Genomic DNA, 22060 nt, shown 5'->3' on the forward strand with positions numbered 1-22060 from the left:
TGTGTGTGTCATAATATGGTGAACTGATGTTCGCCTCCATAACAGTATGTTGGTGGCCATTCAACACGGCGGTAAGTGGGATTTACCGCCAATGTCATAATGAGGGCCTATATCACACCCAGGGGTTATGCATACCATCTGTGTTATGCCCAGCAGTCCCAGCGAACAACATATCTCACTTCTTTCAGATACCAACAGTGTTAGGAAACTGGTAGCACTGAGAAACCCTTTTAGACTGAAAATCAAATTGAGGTGTGAGCCCTATGTCACACCCAGAGGCTATGCATACCATCTGTGTCATGCCCAGTGGTCCAAGCGATAGACACCTCTCCAAATTGAGATGCCAGCCCTATAGCACACTCAGAGTCTATGCGTACCATCTGTGTCACACCCAGCGGTCTAAGCGGTGAGGCCTCAACCCTGTATCACACACAGGGAACAAGCATACCATTTGTGTACATTTGTGTCACACGCAGCAGTCCAAGTGATCAACCCTGTGTCACACCCAGGAGACAAGTGTACCATCACTTGTCCAGTGGGCAGAGTGAAAAAAACAATATTCACTTTTTATAGTGAGCTAACTATTGAAAAAGGTGACTTCCATGGGTTATGCTTTTTCGTAGTTGCCCCTATACCAAATGCTAGGACTAAGGCTCTTATTTAGTCTCTTGCCCTTCTGGCAGTGGCTTCAAGACAGACCTCCACCCTGCGGATTCAGCAGTACTTCCAATCAATTGCAGCATCGGTTCACCTTTCCTTGTTGCATAAATGGGAATCCGTCTGGGCGAGGTCCCCTTCCTTTGGTAGCAGTCAGGTCTGAGAAACCTATCAGTTCCTATCTGGCTTGACAAAATGTTTATCAAATGTGAATTTACCTTGAAAAAACAAAAAGCAAGAGGCATTTGGCTAAACAGGAATGGTTCATTTAATTAAACATTACAGCCGGGAGAACAGTTACAGAACCTGGGTCTGAGGACAGTCTCAAGTATATGTGTTCGGCACGGTGCTTTATACATTTCTTTGGGCACAATAAAACAGTTACAGTATTCCTTTTGGGGTGAGAAATGTGAGCAGTTGTCATGAAGTCATAAATGGGGTCCTGATAACAAATACAGGTGGGCCTCAACCTTGTGTGGACACAATGTGGGCCAGCCAGTAACATGTCCAGATGTCAGAACTGAGGGGCGAGTGATTGCTGTGTGCTACTGTGCGTGCTGTGTTCTGATTGGCTGTGTGTTCCTAACTTCATGTAGCATCTGAATTTATGGTGTTTGGGAATGCATGCCCCCTCCGGCCATGTGTGTATTATGGGGGCCAATCTCCTGGGACCATTGTGGTGTTGCTGCCTATCTGTGATCTGAGTTTCCTGTTCATACGTTTGCCTGCTGGCAATGTGCTGCCCCACCTGTGACCTGTCAGTCAGTAGTATCAGGCCTAGATCTCAGAGTCTGCCTGACCACTTATCTGAGTTGGGGTTAAAGGAGAGTTCATGTCACGGGGATTGGCTAATAGTAATGTGAAATAGACTTTCCCAATATTAACACTGACACTATTTTCACCTAAATCTTTAAAATTGCATATCTCTGGTTCTACTGATTGGATTTTTGTCATTCTGGTATCAAATAATTTATTACATTTTACTCTATCTGCTAATGTCGATGGAGTGAGATGCAAACTGTGCAGTGCTGCTGGGCGGTTCAGCCTCCCCATGCTTTGGCGGCTTTTCAGAAATTATGGTCTGTTTTCCTGATTACCAAAGCCCATTGGCCTTTAGAACCTTGATGGCCACCAAGCAGAGCAGCAAACTGTGGCCCCTTTGTACTGTGACAACCAACCTCTGGCAGCCTCCGCAACTCTGGAGCTACAAGACGGGAGAGTCTGCACCCACAAGCCAACGTCATGGACGTGGCCATGAGGCTGCAGTGTGAGGAGCTGGGCGGCTCCAGAAGTTGATGATCCTCTGCAGTGGTCCCCAGGCAGAGGCCCGAGCAGAGGACTCAGAAGAAATCCCAAAGGAATACTGTTCGGGTGGTATGTATGCCTGAAAATTGTATTTGCATTTAGTACTTCTTCTAAAGTGCGTTCAGACCAAAAGATAACAAAGCGCTAAATGGGAAAAGGAAATCTTATGCAATTTAAACGGACACTACTGTGAGAACAGCCAAGTTTTAAGTTGTTTACGAAACAGTAAAAGAGGAGTAATACCTCTAATCTTGACTGGTAAGGAGTTCCAAAGTTTAGTAACAGCCACTGAGAAAGCCAGATCACCCCATTTTTCTTTTTTACACTGTGGGACCACTGTCAGCCTGCGGTCTGCGGACCTTAACAGGTGACCAGGGGAGTACAATTTGAGGACATCTTGAAGATACCCAGAGCCCTGAGACTGGAGAGCTTTAAGGGTTAGGCAAAAGGCTTTGAAGCAGATACGTTTTCTAATCGGCAGCCAGCGCAACTCCCTCAGACCCTCTTTAGCTGACGCAAACTTAGGCAGCCTGAGCACCAGACAGGCGGCCGCATTCTGAATGATCTGCAATTTATTCAGGGAAGATTGATTTATACTTAAATATATAGCATTGCAATAATCTAATCCAGATATTACAATTGCCAGCAACGTCATTATTCTCAGTTATAGCGGTATAAAAGGCAGAGCCTTTTTTAAGACGTTGACTAGTCAGAAACATGCACTTGTGACCCTGTTTACCTGCCTATCGAAGGTCAAAGCGGAGTCACAACTTACCCCTAAATGTTTAGCTGCAGAGATGGGAGTGGTTACAGTCCCGTAGAACTCAGGCCACCAACGGTGGCTCCAAATACAATTGTCTGTCCTGAAACTTAGAATCTCAGTTTTGCCCTTATTCATTTTCAGCCAGTTCAAACTCATACAATTATTAACTTCCCTCATGCATGTTTGAAACGTGTCCGCCACTGTTTCCCAATTGTCTCTAATTGAAACGATAATCTGGGTATCATCAGCATCAGAAGACGCCTGGAAGCCAAAAGAACGCACCATTTCTGCCAGCGGTGCCACATACAGATTATATAGGTTCGGGCTGAAAGAAGACCCCTGGAGAACCCCACGAGGAAGCTGAAATGGGGCTGATCTAAAATCTCCACAACTAACTGTGATAGGTCTACCCTGAAGAAATGTCTCCAGAATCCCGAGAGCACTATCCATCAGACCTGCCCAGTGCAATTGTGGTACCATTCACTGTGATGAGATGGTATCAAAAACTGCTGATAGATCCAGTAAAACCAATATGGCTCTGCCTCCCTGGTCTACCTGCCTCCAAATGGTATCCATAGTGGGAAAAAGTGTGGATTCTGTGCTATGATATTTTTTGAACCCATGTTGAGAAGGGTCCAAGCAATTGCGTGCAAGCAGAAAGCTGGCAAGCTCTTGATTAATGTGTTTCTCAAGAATCTTGGCGACAGTGGGCAAGAGAGAAATAGGCTGTAGATTGTTTAGGTCACATGGATCCCCTCCCGGTTTCTTTTTCAAGGGTATGATCATTGTCTCTTTCCAAGTGGGAGAAAACACCCCCAATTCCATCACATCAGCAAACACCATTTCCACAACCTCTGCAATGGGTTCCCCCGACATTTTCAACACCCTTGGCAGACATCGGTCATTGGGTGACCCAGAATTAGTCCCCATTAAAATCTGCTTGATCTGTTTGGTAGTCAAAGGAGTAAACTTTGCCAAGTTCGGCCTCCTATCAACTTCACTATCCGTTCCAACTTCAGACTCCACCATTCTGTACATAGCGCCGGGAACTCTAAATACATCCTGAGAATTTTATCTTTAAAGAACCCTGCAACCTTGTTGCAGAAAATCTGCGACTTCTCAATCTCCTGAGATGGGGGAGGGGCTGCTAAAGCACATACTACTTTAAACAATTCTTTGGAAACTTTATCCGCTCTCCTAATCCTCTGTCTGTAAAAACTTATTTAGCATCTTTAATAGATCGTTTGTAACTTCCGTAAGCTTCTCTAAGCTTTGCTCTCTGTACTGGTCCGGGATACTGTTTCCATTTTCGGTTCTGCCTCCTGCATGATCTTTGGAGTACCTTAAGCTCCTCTGATACCACGGAGCAGAGACTCTTTTATTAGTCCTGATTCTTGCTTCCCTCAGTGGGGCAATTTCTTCTACCGTTTCCATAACTCACTGGTTAAAATTCTCCACAAATGATCCTTGACCCCCACCATAGCCTCCCAGGATTTTTATCAAGGGCTAATAAAAATCCTCTCTCTCAATTCTACCCCAGTTCCTACTTAGTTTAGAAGTGTTCATCCTAGTTTCCTTTCCCTGATCACACCTAACTTCAAAGGGAAAAAGGCTGTGGTTAGTCCAGCATAACTGCAGGCATCCCTCAAAGGTAATAAACCCTTGTTTAAAGAAAATGCCATCAAGTACATGCCCTGCAGTGTGAGTACTGGATATGACCCCTTGACTCCAGCCAAAACAAGACATAAAGTCCAAGAGAGTGTGGGTATTGCTGTCTCCCTCGTCCTCTAAATGAAAATTAAAATCCCCTAGAATTAAGCATTGATCACTAGCTGTCAAAGGCTCAATAATGTGATGCCAAGTCTCCAAAAATTGCTTTTTGGGCCCTGGTGGACGGTAAAGCAGGATGCCTTACAACCAAAACACTTTGGTATGCCTAATCTGGAAGTAGGCTCCTTCACAGATCCCTGTACTTATTATCAAGGGATCTAAGCTGCAGTTAAATTTGTTTTTAAACAACACAGATTACCCTCATACCAGGCCTATCCAACCTCACCACTCCATATCCCATGGGAGAGGCTGACACAAAGTCAGCATAGTAGTCCTCCTTGGCCCACGTCTCAGTCATAAATAGGCAATCCAGTCTTAGCTTCGGGATGTTTTCCCTTATTTCTAGGCAATGTTTAACTAGGGAACGGACATTAACCAGCCCACATCTAAGAGTATCCTGAGTGACCTTCCTCCTCTTCCCCGGTGAGCCTCCCAAGGAAGAACCCGAAGGAAGAGGTGCCTTGTTAGCAGTAAGTCATTAAGGGGGTCATTCTGACTCCCGCCGGCCGCTGTATCCGCAGGGCCGGCGGGAGCCGCCAGAATACCGCTGAGCGGTCACAAGACCGCCGCGGGTATTCTGGGTTTCCCGCTGGGCTGGCGGGCGACCGCCAGAAGGCTGCCCGCCAGCCCTGCGGGAAACACCCTCCCACAAGGATGCCGGCCCTGAATGGAGCTGGCGGAGTGGAAGGGGTGCGACGGGTGCAGTTGCACCCGTCGCGATTTTCAGTGTCTGCATGGCAGACACTGAAAATCATGGTGGGGCCCTGTTACGGGGGCCCCTGCAGTGCCCATGCCATTGGCATGGGCACTGCAGGGGCCCCCAGGGGCCCCACGACACCCCATACCGCCATCCTGTTCCTGGCGGCCAAAACCGCCAGGAACAGGATGGCGGTATGGGGGTCGGAATCCCCATGGCGGCGCAGATGGAGGATTCCCCAGGGCAGCGGAAAACCGGCGGTACACCGCCGGTTTTCCGTTTCTGACCGCGGCTGTACCGCCGCGGTCAGAATGCCCTTGGGAGCACCGCCAGCCTGTTGGCGGTGCTCCCGCAGTCCCCGGCCCTGGCGGTCCATGACCGCCAGGGTCGGAATGACCGCCTAAGTTTCCAATTGCAAGACCTGCATCTCCAAACTTCTACCTGAGGTAGAGAAGCCCCTTCCTCACAACATACCTTAGTTGCAAGGTTTCAGAGCTGTTCCCGAGTATAGTGTAGGCAAAAGTCTTCTTCATTAAAACTAGCAGCCTCCCTGGACAGACAGACAGAAGGGGCAGACATGGTTGTTTTCTTGGAGGCCTGGATTTAGCAGGAGGTGGACCAAAGGGCCTGCCCTTCTTCTTCACCATAGAAAGAGCACTCAGAATGCCGGCGTGCCTGCAAACTCCTGGGGGTGAGCCTCAACCCATTGTGGCATGACTTCTGCATTTTCATGGTTGAGATCACTTCCTGAAGTGTGCAAAACCCTTGGGTGAGCTATGTGTGGACAACAGCAGGGGGATGATCATCCCTGACTTTACCCTGGCAGTCAAGAAACAGAAGACCTCCTTCCTAGAGGCCAAGTGGAAGCTCAGCGACCTGGACATCCAATATGCCACGCTCTACCCCAAATGCCTGAGAGTTCTCAAACCTCAGGGAACACAGTTCTTCATGCGGCCCAATGAGGTGTGGGACTGGTTAAACCTGAGCCTGGAGGAGCGGGAGAGTGACAAGCATCGCCGGTCATGGACTAGGAATCAGCAGAGATGGGGCAGTGCACCCACGGTGGCAGAGGAATGGCAGGATGGGCATAGGCAGCTGTGAAATGTATGTCTTCCAACTCAGAGCGGAGCCCACCGAGACCTGCAATCATACTAGATGATGCAGGCACAGGCTTGTAGTCTGACTCCACAGTGACCACTGCTCAAAGCGGGAATCTGCATCTGATTATCCAGCAAACTGCTAACGAAGTCCACTGACTCATAAGTATACAAGGTGTATTTGTAAATGAACTGAAAGGAGATTTTTTTCCCATTGTTTTTTAATGCAATGGGGAGGGAGACAGTGTATTTCCTTTGAGGTTCCTTGAGGGACCCCTGCAAGGAGGGATGCCCTTTGATTTTTTAAATGGCCAGACACTGGGCTCCCCGACTGGGGTTATTTCCTCTGGATGGGGACTGCATTCCTCTTCTACATCCCCCCAGGAAGAGTAGCAGGTGTATTTCTGGGTTGCATGATGGTGTCAAAGCCCAGCTCACCTGAGTTCTTGTTCAGTTCTGATGGAGGTTGAAGACAATCCGACCCCACCCTGAAACTGCTTGTTCCAGCACACTAGTTTTTAAAACAGTGCACTAAGAACAGAAGCTCAAGGGAAGGGGGGAAGTGGATAAAATAAAAAAGAGAGACAACACCGTTCTTGCGTTTCCACTGTTGAAGTGCTGCACAAATCTGCGGCCCTTTCTGACTTCTGTAGAAACTGGTGCCTAATGAAACATAAACAAAGAACAGATAAGTGCAACCTATTCCTAAATGGGTTCCTGACTATCCCTTTATTTATTAGAAATTCTCTTCTAAAAGTACCTCTTGGATCCTGGTCTCTAGTTTCCAGGTTTGGAATGTGTTACTGCTCTGGGATGTGTTTTCTATTATTGTAAAGCTTCTAAAACATTAAACAAATACCGTTATCAGAATTACCAATATCAAACATTCATCATAATATAACTAAAGCCTAAATTCCCAATAGCAGACTCACTTTTCCCATATTTCCAGAATCTTTTATAAAACAAATGCTGTACTTTTACATCAAAATACAGCATGTAATTTGTGCAAGTCCTTGGTTTACTGTTTGCCTTGCTGTTAATGGTTTCCACTGTTCGATTCTTAAAAGTTCCATGAGAAAAAACAATGTTTGCTTCACAAAGTTCTGCAAAATATTCTTGTAACAAAGAGTTTGAATCACAATGTTCGTGGAAGGTATTTTGTTTCAAATTGTCTATACACGAATCCAGAAATTGTTGTCAAAGTTCTTTCAGGTAATAAAAGGTTTTGCACTTACTTGTTGCTGGCAAGAGATACTGATCAGTCTAACCTTGTCTTCTTTCTCTTTTGCAGGTTACTCATAGGAGAGAGGCTGAAGCAAGGAGGAACCGGAAACCAGAAGAAGGAAGAGCCAGAAGCTGCGCCCATTGAAGTCAATGAAAGTCTGTAAAGAGCAGGAGTGCCAGCGCCGAGGGATCTGTTCTCAGGTAAGCGGGAGGTAGACGAGCACAAGCACTGGGTGAGGCTCGGGGGATGCCTTTTATAGACAGGGCTGGGTGTGGTTTGAAGGGCTGGGTGTGGTCCTCACATGCTGCACATGTTCTTGGAAGGTGTGCAGAGCTGGGTGTGGTTTGAAGAGCTGGGTGTGGTCCTCACATGCTGCACATGTTCTTGAAAGGTGTGCAGAGTTTCAGTTATTATACAAATGAGTTGGATTAACACATGGCCTAGGGAGGAGTATTTTAAAGAAGACTTGGTAAAAGCAAGGCCCAATGTGTAAACAAAACAGCACATTAAACAACATACACAGAAGCCTAGGGGGGGGAAGGTGAGATAACAAGAAAGGCTTTCAATAGTAAGTTTAAAAGGGAGCTATTACAGAACCCACTAGTACAGTGAGAGGGGACATGCTCTTTGCTGTGTACAAACCCTAACAGATGGAACCACACATGCCAGAACAACGGATACCTTAACACCACGGTCGGAACCACAACTGCGTTGTTTCCACGCATGACCTTTGCCACGCATGCCTATACAACGAATTTCATTGTGAAAGCATGTCTAGTAAAGGCATGTGTGGAAAAAGGGTGAAAATGGCATGTGTGGTTCTGTCATGTAACCCCCACCTGCCCTGAGGCCCCAAGACTACCCCACCCCTAATATCTAACCTACCCCGACCCCCCCAGCTCCCCTGAGCCCTAGAACAAAAATTACCTTGACCCCACCCATAAAAAGTAAACTACCCTGAACCCCCACCCGCCCTGAGCCCTAAGAACAAAATAAACCGACCAACTAAATGTGCTGCCAACATAAATGAGGCTACATGTACAGATAAGACAATATACAACAAATTTGGTATTGCAATTAATGAACTTGTGTATTGTATATGAAGTCTTAGTGTTGTATTGGAAACTGACCATCTTGCCCTTGATGTAACAACAAATGTTGCAGTGAGCGCACTTGTGGGAACCATTGGGTGGGTTGGGTAACCATGTATCAGTAGTGTCAGGTGGTAAGTAGCTATGACACAAGGAATCTCATAATGTACGGCCTCTACTGTAGGTGATACTCTGTCTATTGGTAAGACCATTATTAAGAATGTTGTCAGCTAGTAAGAAGGCCAGTGTTTGTGTAGGATTTTGTAAATCTGTGGGCTTAGTGCACTGTGTGGAGTCTTTAAGGACAATTTTCTGTGTGTCTTGTCCTTTTTTGATGCAGACAGTAATTGTGCTGTATTCTTGATTCTGTCGCTGGCTTTTCATAGAATACTCTGGGGGTAACCTCTTTGCGTGAAACGTTGTTTCATTTGATGAAGTTCTTGTTGGAAGACATTGGCCTTGCTACAGTTACGGCTGATCCTAGTGATTTCTCCAAAGGGAATTGCGTTAATTTGTGAGGTAGGATGAGAGCTCTTTGCATGCAATATTGTAGCGAGGACAATGTCTTCCAACAAGAACTTGATCAAATGAAACAACGTTTCACACAAAGAGGTTACCCCCAGAGTATTCTATGCAAAGCCAGCGACACAATCAAGAATACGACACGATTGGATTTACTGACTGCATCAAAAAAGGACAAGACACACAGAAAATTGTCCTTAATTACTCCACAAGGTGCACTAAGCCCACAGATTTACAAAATCCTACACAAAAACTGGTCCTTCTTACTAGCTGACAACATTCTTAAAAAGGGTCTTAAAAATAGACCGAGTATCACCTACAATAGAGACCGTACATTACGAGATTCCTTGTGTCATAGCTACTTACCACCTGACACTACTGATACATGGTTACCCAAACCACCTATTGGTTCCCACAAGTGTGGTCACTGCAACATTTGTTGTTACATCAAGGACAAGATGGTCAGCTTCCAATACAACTCTAAGACTTCATATACAATACACATGTTCATTAATTGCAATACCAAATTTGTTGTAAATTGTCTTATCTGTACATGTAGCCTCATTTATTTTGGCAGCACCATCAGATCCCTAAAGGAGAGAATTCAGGAACACATCAGGGCCATCCGCACAAACAACACCAACTACCCTTTTGCTATACACTATAACACCACCCATGGCCAACGGGAAATCCTAGGAATTACCGCACTTGGGATAGATGCTGTAAGTACCTTAACCCGAGGTGGAAACAGAACACTGACCATTAGACGCCTGGAAAGTAATTGGATCATCAAACTTAGGGCAGTGGAGGAGGGTCTGAACATTGATAAAGACCTACATGTATTCCTCTAAATAATAGGACTACACTGTACTTATCTCTCTCATCTCTACTCTATCATAGATATATCATGTATATAATTGACCCTTTTTTTACTGTTAACATAATAATAAGGGATTAACTCCCTTTCTCTAACTATACATGCAGTTTTTGCTTCATATGTTTTCATGTATGTTTGAAATAATGCCTTGTTCTTCATTCTGTAACTTATATGTCTTGTGATATTTATCTATATAATATATATGTTCTCTATCTCTAATTTTATTATCAACTTCCACCCTCGTTTTTTACTTTTATTTCGTACATTACATTCCGTAAAATACAAATGGAGTTTTTTTGCTTTAGCTTCCTTCTAATGTTTTCGATTTGTTTTTTCTTTACATTTCACTTATTTTCAAACAGTAAATACTCATTTTATTCCATAATCACAAAACTAGACCACTCTAAGATGACGCCACTCTCTTTTCCTCTTAACTCCTCACAGGCTAGTCCTCTTTTTACTTCTTTGCTCTCACGATATAAAGCTCAACCTCTCATACATGCATCGGATACGACTACCCGATGCAATACAGCACAAGATGCTGACCAACAGGTGAGCATGTAGAACAGCTACATAGATGACTGAGGGCACTGCCTTCTCACTCTGTTGTACTCGGCAGCTCGCAGTCTTGGCTAGTGCGAGTTGCATTATTCCATCACCGTAACTTTACGTAAATGACAATACTCTTTGAGACTGCCTAGTTTACTATCGGACAAACCGAATAACTCCTATTTCCCCGCACGATACTGTCAGGGGTGGTAGCGAGCCCAACAAGGCTATTATGGCACCCTTTATAACAATCCCAAAATTGCTTAGTGCAATTCTTTGTTCTTCTACCTCATTTTCTACTTATGATGATCTATAAAATACAAACTTGGTGTTAGCGAGTCCAACAATGCCGTTACAATACCTTTTACAACAAGCCCATAACTGCTTAGTGCAATTCTTTGTTTAGTTATCTCATTTGCCACTTTGGACAACCTATTAAATATAAATTTATTTGTTTTTGATCTTGATTCACTCGCACTTACCCTTTTAGCAAGATACCCCTATTTTTGACATACTTTTGTCTCTCGTCTCTAACGCTTGGGTCCTGCGGTTTACTTTTTCCTTAATAAAATATTCTTTCAGGCTTATCATGGCCTTTTCTTTCAGAGACATTTCTAGAATGGTCGCCGAGAAACCGCTCTGACTTTTGGAATAAGAAAAGTCTCAAAACTGTACAGACACTTGTCTACATTATAATTGTGGGTACGCTTATCGCCCATGAACACTGGACACCATCATTAAAAACTAATTTTGGGTATGTTCATCATCCCTCAAAGGTTTTCCACTAGATATATTGTTTTCACTAATTACATGGTGACACGATAACAACAACACGCTTTCCAAAATATATTCTCAAAATACTCTTTCTACAGGTCTTTCTCTCCACTTGGGTCTTCACCACACACAGCTAGTAGTTTAGCACCTAATCACTGTCTATAGATGAATCAGTTAGCTTTTTAGATGGCATGATCACCTTAGAATCCTTTCCTCTTCGTTAACTTTTGACATTAACAAGATTAAAATTCCCTGTTACCATCTGCAATGTTTTTATTGTTATCTCTTTCCTTGCCTATTTGATCTACAGCCTTGATAAAGTCAATGTAACGAAACACGTGTCGGCTGTATAGGCTGTATATTGGATTCATTATCTCTTGACAAGAATAAACTTCTATCAACTTCAACTACGTGTCTTTGGACTTTGAATTTACTCTTCCACTTGGATGGACATTTTTGGACTACATTGGTGTGCCCTGGTATGTAGTATTCAAGTGATCTGAAAATGTGGTGTTTTGGGCCCACTACTTATCCCCCTTTCTGCCTTTGAAGTAGGCTTACTTCAAAGGAAAGTCTCTATTATTCACAAGATCCTGCGTTGCCCAGGCCAGGCCCCAGACACACACCAGGGGGCTGCAGACTGCAGTGTGAGAGGGCAGGCACAGCCCATGCAGGTATAAGTGACCACTCCTCCCTCCACTCTAGCACAGATGGCTCATTAGGATATGCAGGCTACACCCCAGCACCCTTTGTCTCACTTTCTAGAGGTGATTCGCAAACAGCCCAACTGTCAAACTGACCTAGACAGGAAATCCACAAACAGGCAGAGTCACAGAATGGATAACGCAAGAAAATGCCCACTTTCTAAAAGTGGCATTTTCAAACTAACAATCTAAAAAACAAAAGATGTATTTTTAAATTGTGAGTTCAGGGACACCAAAGTCCATATTTCCATCTGCTCCCAAAGGGGATCTGCACTTTAAAGTTATTTAAAGGTAGCCCCTATGTTAACCTATGAGAGAGATAGGCCTTGCAACAGTGAAAACCACATTTAGCAACATTTCACTTTTAAGACATGTAAAACACATCAGTACATGTCCCACCTTTAACATACAATGTACCCTGCCCATGGGGCTACCTGGGCCTACCTTAGGGGTGCCTTACATGTATAAAAAAGGGAAGGTTTAGGCCTGACAAGTGGGTACACTTGCCAGGTCGAATTGGCATGTTAAAACTGCACACACAGACACTGCAGTGGCAGGTATGAGCCATGTTTACAGGGATACTAATGTGGGTGGCACAACAAGTGCATTTGATTTATAGGCCCTGGGCACCTCCAGTTCACTTTACTAGGTACTTAGTAGTAAATCAAATATGCCAGTCATGGAAAACCAATTACACATACATTTTACACAGGAGCACTTGCACTTCAGCACTCGTCAGCAGTGGTAAAGTGCCCAGAGTATCAAAAACAGCAAAACAGAGCCCAGCACAGAGTCAATAAGTGGGAAGCAGAGGCAAAAAAGACAGGGGAGACCATGCCAAGGAAGCCAGGTCTAACAGAAGTGATTTGGAATAAAGACCAACAGCATGCTGAACTGGCTAAATTGCAATGGGCTCCCGACTTTGAGGACTACCATGTTGAGGAGCAGTTGTAGTGGTATATGAGCTGGATTCAGGGACAGGGGACTCCAGAACTGCTGGGCTTTCTGGATCCCCTGGCCAGCCCTTGATGTGGACCCTGTTGCTTTACCCTAGGCAAGTTCTTCTGGTGGGGCAGGGTGGCATCTCATAGCAGTACTTCAGGGCTGCTGGATGAGGGTACATCGTCGGTCACAACTGCGATCCCTATACTCCCCAGATCTTCTTCTTGAAACCCTTATCATGCAGATTGGTGGAGGTGAAGGGAGTCACCTACAGGTTTGGGAGGCATCTGGCCTGGTCACAGTGGGTGCACTCCACTGGGCCGGCATGCTGCCTCAAACTTTCTGCAGGGCAGTTCCAGCTGTACAGTACTCTAGTTGCAACAGTGCTCAGAGTCTGGGAGACCTGAGAGGCAGAACCTCAGTTTTTGAGTAGCTGTCAATTCCTATGTGATTCTAGTAATATCCAACATCTGGTCTCAAGGCTGTATGGAGCACTGGGTGCAGATGTCCTCTCGCCCCTCACAATATGAGTGACCTGTGGGAGAAGGATTTGGGCTCCCTTGTGATGGATGGGGATTGGGCTAAGATGTGGGAGGCTGTGCTTAAAATGTCCTGCAATGCCCATTTCAAACTTATCCTCTTTTATGTTTTACATCATGAATATCTCCCACTTGTGAAACTTAGCATCTCCTTTCTGCCTGCCTCAGCAGCCTGCCCTTGCTGTCATGCAGTTTCCGGTTACCTCCTCCATATGGTGTGGAACTGCCTCCATCTAGCCTCTTACTGGTCAGAGGTGGTGCGCCTACTAGCAGAGGTTTGACCCCTTTACCCAGTCTCTGCTTGCTGGGACTCCATCCCTAGCCTGATAAACACAAAATCATGACAAGAGTCATAGACCTGGCCCTGATACTTGTCAGAATTTTAATCATGAGGCACTGGAAATACACCGCAGGGCACCGGTTGAGTGCTGTAAAGGGGACTTTCTGCACTGGGTGGATTGGTAGGGCAGTGCTTTACTTAGGAAGGCACTTTAGGACATAACACCCATGGAGTCTGTGCATGCTTGGGACACGGTTCTGGCAGAACTGCATGAAGGGGAAGCTGGAGGAGAAGACACATAAACTGACTTGGGGTCCAACTGGTGCACTGCTCCGATTACACAGCTGCGGGGTACACCTGGGTGCAGATGATATGGCGGCATATACACTGACTGTCACTCCCCCCCTACTGGCTCTTTTACCAACATTGCCCACTAGCAGAATATATACAGCACTGGGTGGAATCAGTGATTGCCCTGCCTTTACTTAATCCACAAACCAACCTGACAAGGAGGGGGTTAGAATAGGACAGGCACTGCAAGGGAGGAGGTAATGGGGGTGAATTTGGTGAGGTTCATGAGGATTTGTCTTTTCCTGTTAGCACTCTTATTTAGAAACTAATGTGGATTGTGTTTGCCGATACCCTTGCCCTGGGTCATTCGAATTCTACTGTGGACGATGACTGCAGACCCACTGTATGTTCTTGATGGTAATAATAATAAAAAATGTGTTAAAAAAAAATATATATTTGACTCATTTTTCTAAATTGGTGTGCGATTTTTATGGTATTGTGTTTTCACTTTATTACTTATTGAAGTGCTAAGTAACTATTTTACACATTGCCTCGAAGTTAGGCCTAGCGGCTTTGTGCCAAGCAACCAGAAGGTTAAGCACAACTTAATTTGGGGTTTGCTTGTGACTTCACTCTAGCAGAAATTGTGATCGGTGCTTCAGTAGGAATTCACCACCATCAACCAGTAACCCAGCGTCACAAAGTGGTTGTAACAGTTTATTGCTAACACCAGATGTGCAAATATTGTTTTGTGAGGGGGCGAGCTTGCCCGAAAGCAGGATGGCCACGGAATAAACGAGATCCGCCAGTCACCATCAATCCGAACGTGATCCTGCAGCCTGTAACACCATAGCCTCCCATGATGAGCACCCCCGGGGTCCTCCGCACATGAGAAGCGGATGAATGCTTCTTTGGGGATCCTGTGACTGCTAAAGCCTGAGCTGGGAAGCGTGGGGGCCCAGACAGTGGCCTAGAGAATACAAGACCCGGCTGCGACGGACATGAGAGAGACTGGGAGGCGTCGCGGCAGAGCCAGAGTGCACAAGGCTACCCGGACAGATGGGCAGACGGGGACCTAGGCGCCAGGGGGTCCTCTGAGCTAGGGCTAGCCCATCACCCTTTGGGGTAGGACAGCGGTGGCCTGCTGGAGTGTGAGGAGGGCCCTACTCACTACGGCCTAGGTGCGGCCAAGCAAGCTCCTGCTGGCGGGTGGGCCCGGGCACAGACGATGGAAAAGCTGACAGGACGTGGAGTGTCCTGAGTACGAAAACCGAGAGGGGTGGCGGGGCACGGCTGCTGTCGATTGAGTGGCCTGCCTGTGTGGAGAAGTGCGGGCCGAGCCCTCAAGGCAACACACTGATAATTGCTCTCTTTTGCCCGGATGATTGCAGAGCTGCAAAAACACCGGGTCCTCCTGCCTTGCATGTCATCATGGGCAAAAGTGACAAAAAACAGCCCAAGCTCCAGTTCGATCAAAGAAAAGCCAATAAAACACATGAGGAGCAAATGGATGCCTCGTCCCCAGCGTGGGCTCTCCGAAAACACTGAAACCGAGTCAGAACTGAAGCAGATACTAGCAGCTATGCAGAAAAGCTTGTCCACAATAGATGGAAAAATCGACTCACTGTCCTTCAGGATGGATAGAATGACCGAAAGACTTGACAAACAAACAGCAACTCGACATGGGGAAGCGACGTGTATTGGACATGGAAGATGACCTCACGACCATGACAACCACCCAATCTAACATGGACAAGACGTTTCGGCTTTACAGATGAAAGTTGAAGATTTGGAAGCCCGCACCGGACGGAACAATCTGCGTATAGTGGGCATAGCTGAATCCACTTACATTGACAACATGGAGAAATGTATCTAAAAACTGCTTATTCAACTGCTGGGACACCAAACATTTTCAGATATGTTTGTGGTGGACAGAGCACACCGATCACTGGTGGCACATCGTCCCCTGGGGGCACCGCCTATACCTGTGATAGCCAAATTGTTAAACTATAGGGACCGAGATGCTGCTCTGCAACGAGCGAGAGAGCTAAAGACACTACAACACGAAGGAATGGACATCTCTCTATATCCTGATTTCACGCAGCAGGTCCAGAGAAGACTGACATTGTGCGAACAATACTGATGTAAATATTGGGGAGGCCAAAAGGTAAAGAGTACATGTCAATTCGAATTGCAGAAGACATCATAGGTACATGGGTCTCAAACTATTGACAGGCAAACTCATTCGGCGCCGCTGGTGCTGGGATAGCTGAGAGGGAGAAACATTGCCTAAAGACATACACACCCCGTAGTTAAAAGGGGAGGTCAATTCTGCACATGAGAAGGCATACTAAATTTGAAGGTGGCCGAACTGGACATGGACAAAGGGGAGGTAGGGCAACAACGTGTATTCCACTTGCTCAAAGGAGTGATTACAGAAGGGGATATGGGTGGGAGGAGGAGAACACACACGCATGGAGACGGGAAAATTGGGGAGCTGCTTGTTGTGGGTGGGCAGAGGGATATGTTTCTTAAGTTACTAAAGGGGCTTGTTGGGTAAATGCAACAGTTGCAGACTCATATTAGAAACAAAATGATGATAGAACACGGTACATCATGCATAACATGACTGCTCAAGCAGTGGAGACCACCGATCAAGTGGGTGCCAACAACGTGAGGCTGTTAACATGGATTGTCAGAGGGTTGAATGATAGCAGAAAAGTGAGGAAGGTAGTAGCCTACCTTCAAAGACACACAGTGAATTTAGCAATACTACAGGAGACACATCTAGCCCCTGATAGCAAGGTCCCCACACTCACCAGTTCCCCTCTTAGTTGAAGTGGGGCTACGTTGGGTCGCCCCATTCATGTGGCATTTTCCACCAAATACTTTACTGGACGCAGCATTTCAAGATGACCTAGCCAAAGCGATCAAAGAATACTTCCAAGTAAATATAGGCTCGGGTCCTAATTTTGGCACGGTGTGGGAAGCGTTCAAAGTGTATATCCGTGGGATTGCAATAGCTAAGCAGTCAGGGGTTCTGAAATCACTACGTAGCCAATTGGCCCTGCTAGAGCAGGAAATAGCACAGCTGGAGGGGGAGCACTTGGTAACAGAAGACAAGCAATTACTGGGTCAAATTCATGAGAAGCTAATAGAATTCAACAATATAGCTCAAAGCGAGGTCCAGCACATGGGGAAGATGCGTCGGCACAAATTTATGGGGAGGGGGAATGACCTGGCGCAACACTGGAAGGTATGCTGCACCCTAATAGTGAGAGGGACACAATCATTTTGATACAGGATGAAGACGGTAAAGTCATCAAAGACCCAGTAAAGATAGGCAACCGCTTTCGCGATTATTATGCAACGCTGTACACCACAAAGATAACCCCAGACATAGACGCAATCACAGATTATCTGACACAGATCAATATGCCATGGTTGACTGATACAGGCAGAGAATATTTAATGGCACCGCAACAACCAACGGAAGTACGTAAAGCCCTTAAAAGTATGGGCGAAGGAAAGGCCCCAGGTCCAGATGGGCTCACAGTGTCTTTTTATAAGGCATATCAAGACTAATTAGTCCCACATTTGATGACACTGTATGAGGGAATGGAGGGTGCCAAAGAAATGCCACCATCGATGAGAGAAGCACTAATCATTACACTACTCAAAGCCGGCAAATCCCCTACACAATGCTCCTCATATAGACCTCCATCTCTGATCAAAGTGGACACTAAAATTTATGCTAAAATCCTGGCAGATAGGCTGGCAACATTGCTACTAAAGTGGTAAAGTCGAAACAAGCGGGATTTATACCCGGTCGCAGCCTAACGGCAAATTTACCTACAGTATTTGGTGCTATACAACACATAGACCCAGAGGTGAGTGCGATAGCAGTTTTTCTCAATGCTGAAAAGGCACTTGATTCAGTGGAATGGAATTTCATGCTGGCAGTGCTGCGCTGCATAGGAGTGGGAGACATTTTTATACAACTTGTGCAAACCCTTTACACAGCGCCCGTGGCCAGAGTTAGAATTAATGGATCTATCTCAGAGGTCATACCCAGAGGCACCAGACAGGGATTCCCACTTTCGCCCCTATTGTATGCATTGGTCGCTGAGCCACTGGCGTCTGCACTGCGTGAATAACATAGACACAGGGGCATCCGATTCTCAGGATATAACCTGATTATCTCTGCCTATGCAGATGATACTTTGCTGTATATACGCAATTCCAGATATAACCTGGCACCTGCCCTACGAGAGTGACACAATTCTGCACTCTTTCCGGCTTGCAGATTAACTGGGATAAATCCATAGCATTCCCCCCCCCCACCACACAGGCCAGACTCCAATAGTCACGGATTTCCCTCTCAAATGGGAAACAGACTCAGTGCACTACCTAGGCATTCAAATACACACAGACCCCCTGATAGTCATGAGGGACAATTACAGAAAAGCAATACAAAAGCTGACAGAAAATGTGGAGTGGTGGATAGACCTACCACTGTCACTGGTGGGACGCATAGCCCTTATGAAGATGGTGATATTACAATGGTTTTTGTTCCTTTTCCAGAATATCCCCATCCTGCTTCAGAGGACAGTCTTTTCCACCTTGAGGACTCTTCTCATTAAGTTAGCATGGGCTGGTAAGCAGCCCAGAGTGCAGTGGAGTGTACTGACCCTGCCATACGAGATGGGTGGACTTAATGCTCCCGACCTGGAGACATATTAAGGAGTAGCACACTCAACATTTGCCCATTACTGGATGCAAGGACCCCCTGAGATGCCCTATTTGACACTAGAACAAGATATATCAGCACCGCACCCTCTGCCAAGTCAGTTGTTTCAGCCCCTGGTCCGCAGACATGGAACCACCACCATCCACGCATGGCACAGCCTCATGGTTAGACAATCGCTATCCCAATTATATTCTCCTCACATACCGGTGGAATGGTGCACATGGTTCCCGTTGGGGTGAGACAAGAGTGTGGTTGCAACCTTCCATAAAGTAGACATCAAGACGATGGGAGATTTTAAGGGATAATACGTACTTGGGCAACAATCATGGAACAGATACAGGAAACAAACCCACTCTTGCAATATCAGTACTACAGGCCACTTCACGCCATGCACACACTACTGGGGGACGAGTTGCAAGAACCACCTGAAATGCAAGCACTCGCCATGACCATTGCAGATACCAAGCCCCACAAGCAAGTGACCAGATTATACGCATATGCACAAGAGGCACGAGGGACAGGGTTAGTGAAAGCCAGAGTGGAATGGCAAAGAGACACAGGGACACAGTTCACAGACACACACTGGCAATTATGCTGTGCAGTGACACAAAACATATCACTAAATGGAAAGCACTGTCTGATCCACTTCAAATACATTAACAGGACATACTACACACCCCTTAGACTATTCAGATATGGGCTACATGACATATCATATTGCACCAGATGTGGAGAGGTAGAAGCAGGCCTTTTCCACATGCTGTGGGTTTGCCTGGGCATACATCCTTTTGGGGAGCGTGTTTACTGAGCTGGAGGTCATTGTGGGTGGCCGGCTGGGGTGTACACAACTCCTGGCCCTCCTGGGATACGACAGAGAAGTGGCAAAGGAAATCGGACATCTGGTCTCAATGGGTATGCTGCTGGCAAAACGAAGGATAGCTACGAGATGGAACCGTGGCCCCCTACTGACGTAAAAGAATGGCATTCATATATGTTATACTGCAACACAAAGACAGACACAGATAATGAATTCATTTCCCCAAAAAGTCGGCCCTAAAAATACTGGGAACATTATCATAGGTACTTAGTTGGAAAGGAGACCGGTGAAACAGAGGGAGAATAGACGAGAAATAGTGATATGCATAAGTCACATGAATCGACCGTTTGCAAGGTGGCAGGTTGCAAGTTTACGATTAACACGAATTTGCAGCACGCTCTATCAATTCGGAAAGCCAGGGCTACTGATTTGATTTCGCTACTGTAATACGCTGTCATCATTGGCCCCATGGAATGGGCATCGTCTATTACAGTCTTACAGTATTACATTCTGAGACTGTTTTCAAAGATTCAGGGGGTCATTCTGACCCCGCCGGTCTAAGACCGCCGGGGCCAGGGTCGGCGGGAGCACCGCCGACAGGCCGGCGGTGCCCCGCAGGGCATTCTGACCGCGCCGGTTCGGTCGCGGTCAGAAGAGGCAAACCGGCGGTCTCCCGCCGGTTTACCGCTGCCCTTAGAATCCCCCATGGCGGCGCAGCTTGCTGCGCCGCCATGGGGGATTCTGACACCCCCTACTGCCATCCTGTTCCTGGCGGTTCGCCCGCCAGGAACAGGATGGCGGTAGGGGGTACCGCGGGGCCCCTGGGGGCCCCTGCCGTGCCCATGCCAATGGCATGGGCACGCCAGGGGCCCCCGTAAGAGGGCCCCGCAAAGTATTTCAGTGTCTGCTAAGCAGACACTGAAATACTCGACGGGTGCAACTGCACCCGTCGCACCCCTGCAACTCCGCCGGCTCAATTCTGAGCCGGCGTCCTCGTTGCAGGGGCATTTCCTCTGGGCCGGCGGGCGCTCTTTTGGAGAGCGCCCGCCGGCCCAGAGGAAATGTCTAAATGGCCGCGGCGGTCTTTTGACCGTGGTGCGGTCATTCAGCGGCGGTACCTTGGCGGACGGCCTCCGCCGTCCGCCAGGGTCATAATCAGGCCCTCAATGTGTTGCATGTTTGTAACCAATGGTGTAGTAACTGTCGCTAGCTTGAATTTGCATTGGTGTATACGTGTATATATATATATTGTTTTGTGACTGTTGATTGCACGGTTTCCACCAAAACGGGATGAGCATCATTATTACTCACAGTAATTTTTGCATGTTAGCTGGATGTTTTGTGCTTTAGCTTTGTTTACCTCAAGACTATTGTCTTATCCAGGTGGCTGGTTCACCTGTGCGGGATAAGTCAATAAGGACGCTCAATGAAGGACCACACGCAAATTATAAATACAATTTAGCTTTACTAGAATTGCAGGTAAAATGTAAGCATTTAGCACATTAACAATAGTAGAATAAGAATAGCAATGAAAAGCATCTATTTATATATATATAGGCAAAGAATTAATTGACAGATATGTTTTGATTAACTGTATACTAAAATGCATTACACTACGATATTCAGGAATACTTCAGATAAGCTTTGATTTACTGCACACCAAAATGCATGTTTCAATTACTGCAGCAGGCTCTCACTACGATGTTCAGGAGGCAATATATAAACAAACTAAATACTTCTGATAAGCTTTGATTTACTGCACACCTAAATGCATGTTTCAGTTATTGCAGCAGTTCACACTAATAGGTTTAGAAAGCAAAATAAAAAAACGAGCTGAATACTTCAGGTTATAAACACAGTGCAGGCATAAATAATCAGTCATAATAATAGAGCAGAGAAACAAAGGTGTTTTATCCCTGTGTGGACGACGACATGCTGGGGAGCCCTCTACCGCCTGCTTGGACCTCTCTCCCCCTCAAGCACCATGAGCAAACAGGGAGGCAGCGCTGGGCCATGGCAGCTTCCACAATTCCATCTGCGAGCTTCCAAATCCCTCACACACAGTTCAGTGCTTAAATAACTCGAAGCTTGGATTCTATCTCATTCTGGCATTTTCTAGCTAATGTTATCAGTACTTGGCTGCTCTGCTCTGCTCCAGCCTTTGTTTACATTCCATCTTCTCCCTGTACTCTCGTTGTCAAGGTTGAGACGGAGTCTTCTACATAAACAAGCGTGAAAATAATATCATGACCTTTTCCACGATGTTTGGGAGGGGGTTTCAACAGGCATCACGCTCATCTACACTGCTCAAGCTAATTAACCCTTCGCGTTACAATGTCTTCCGCATCTT

The sequence above is a fragment of the Pleurodeles waltl genome, chromosome 1_1 (genome assembly GCF_031143425.1).
Source record: "Pleurodeles waltl isolate 20211129_DDA chromosome 1_1, aPleWal1.hap1.20221129, whole genome shotgun sequence".
Taxonomy (NCBI): Eukaryota; Metazoa; Chordata; class Amphibia; order Caudata; family Salamandridae; genus Pleurodeles; species Pleurodeles waltl.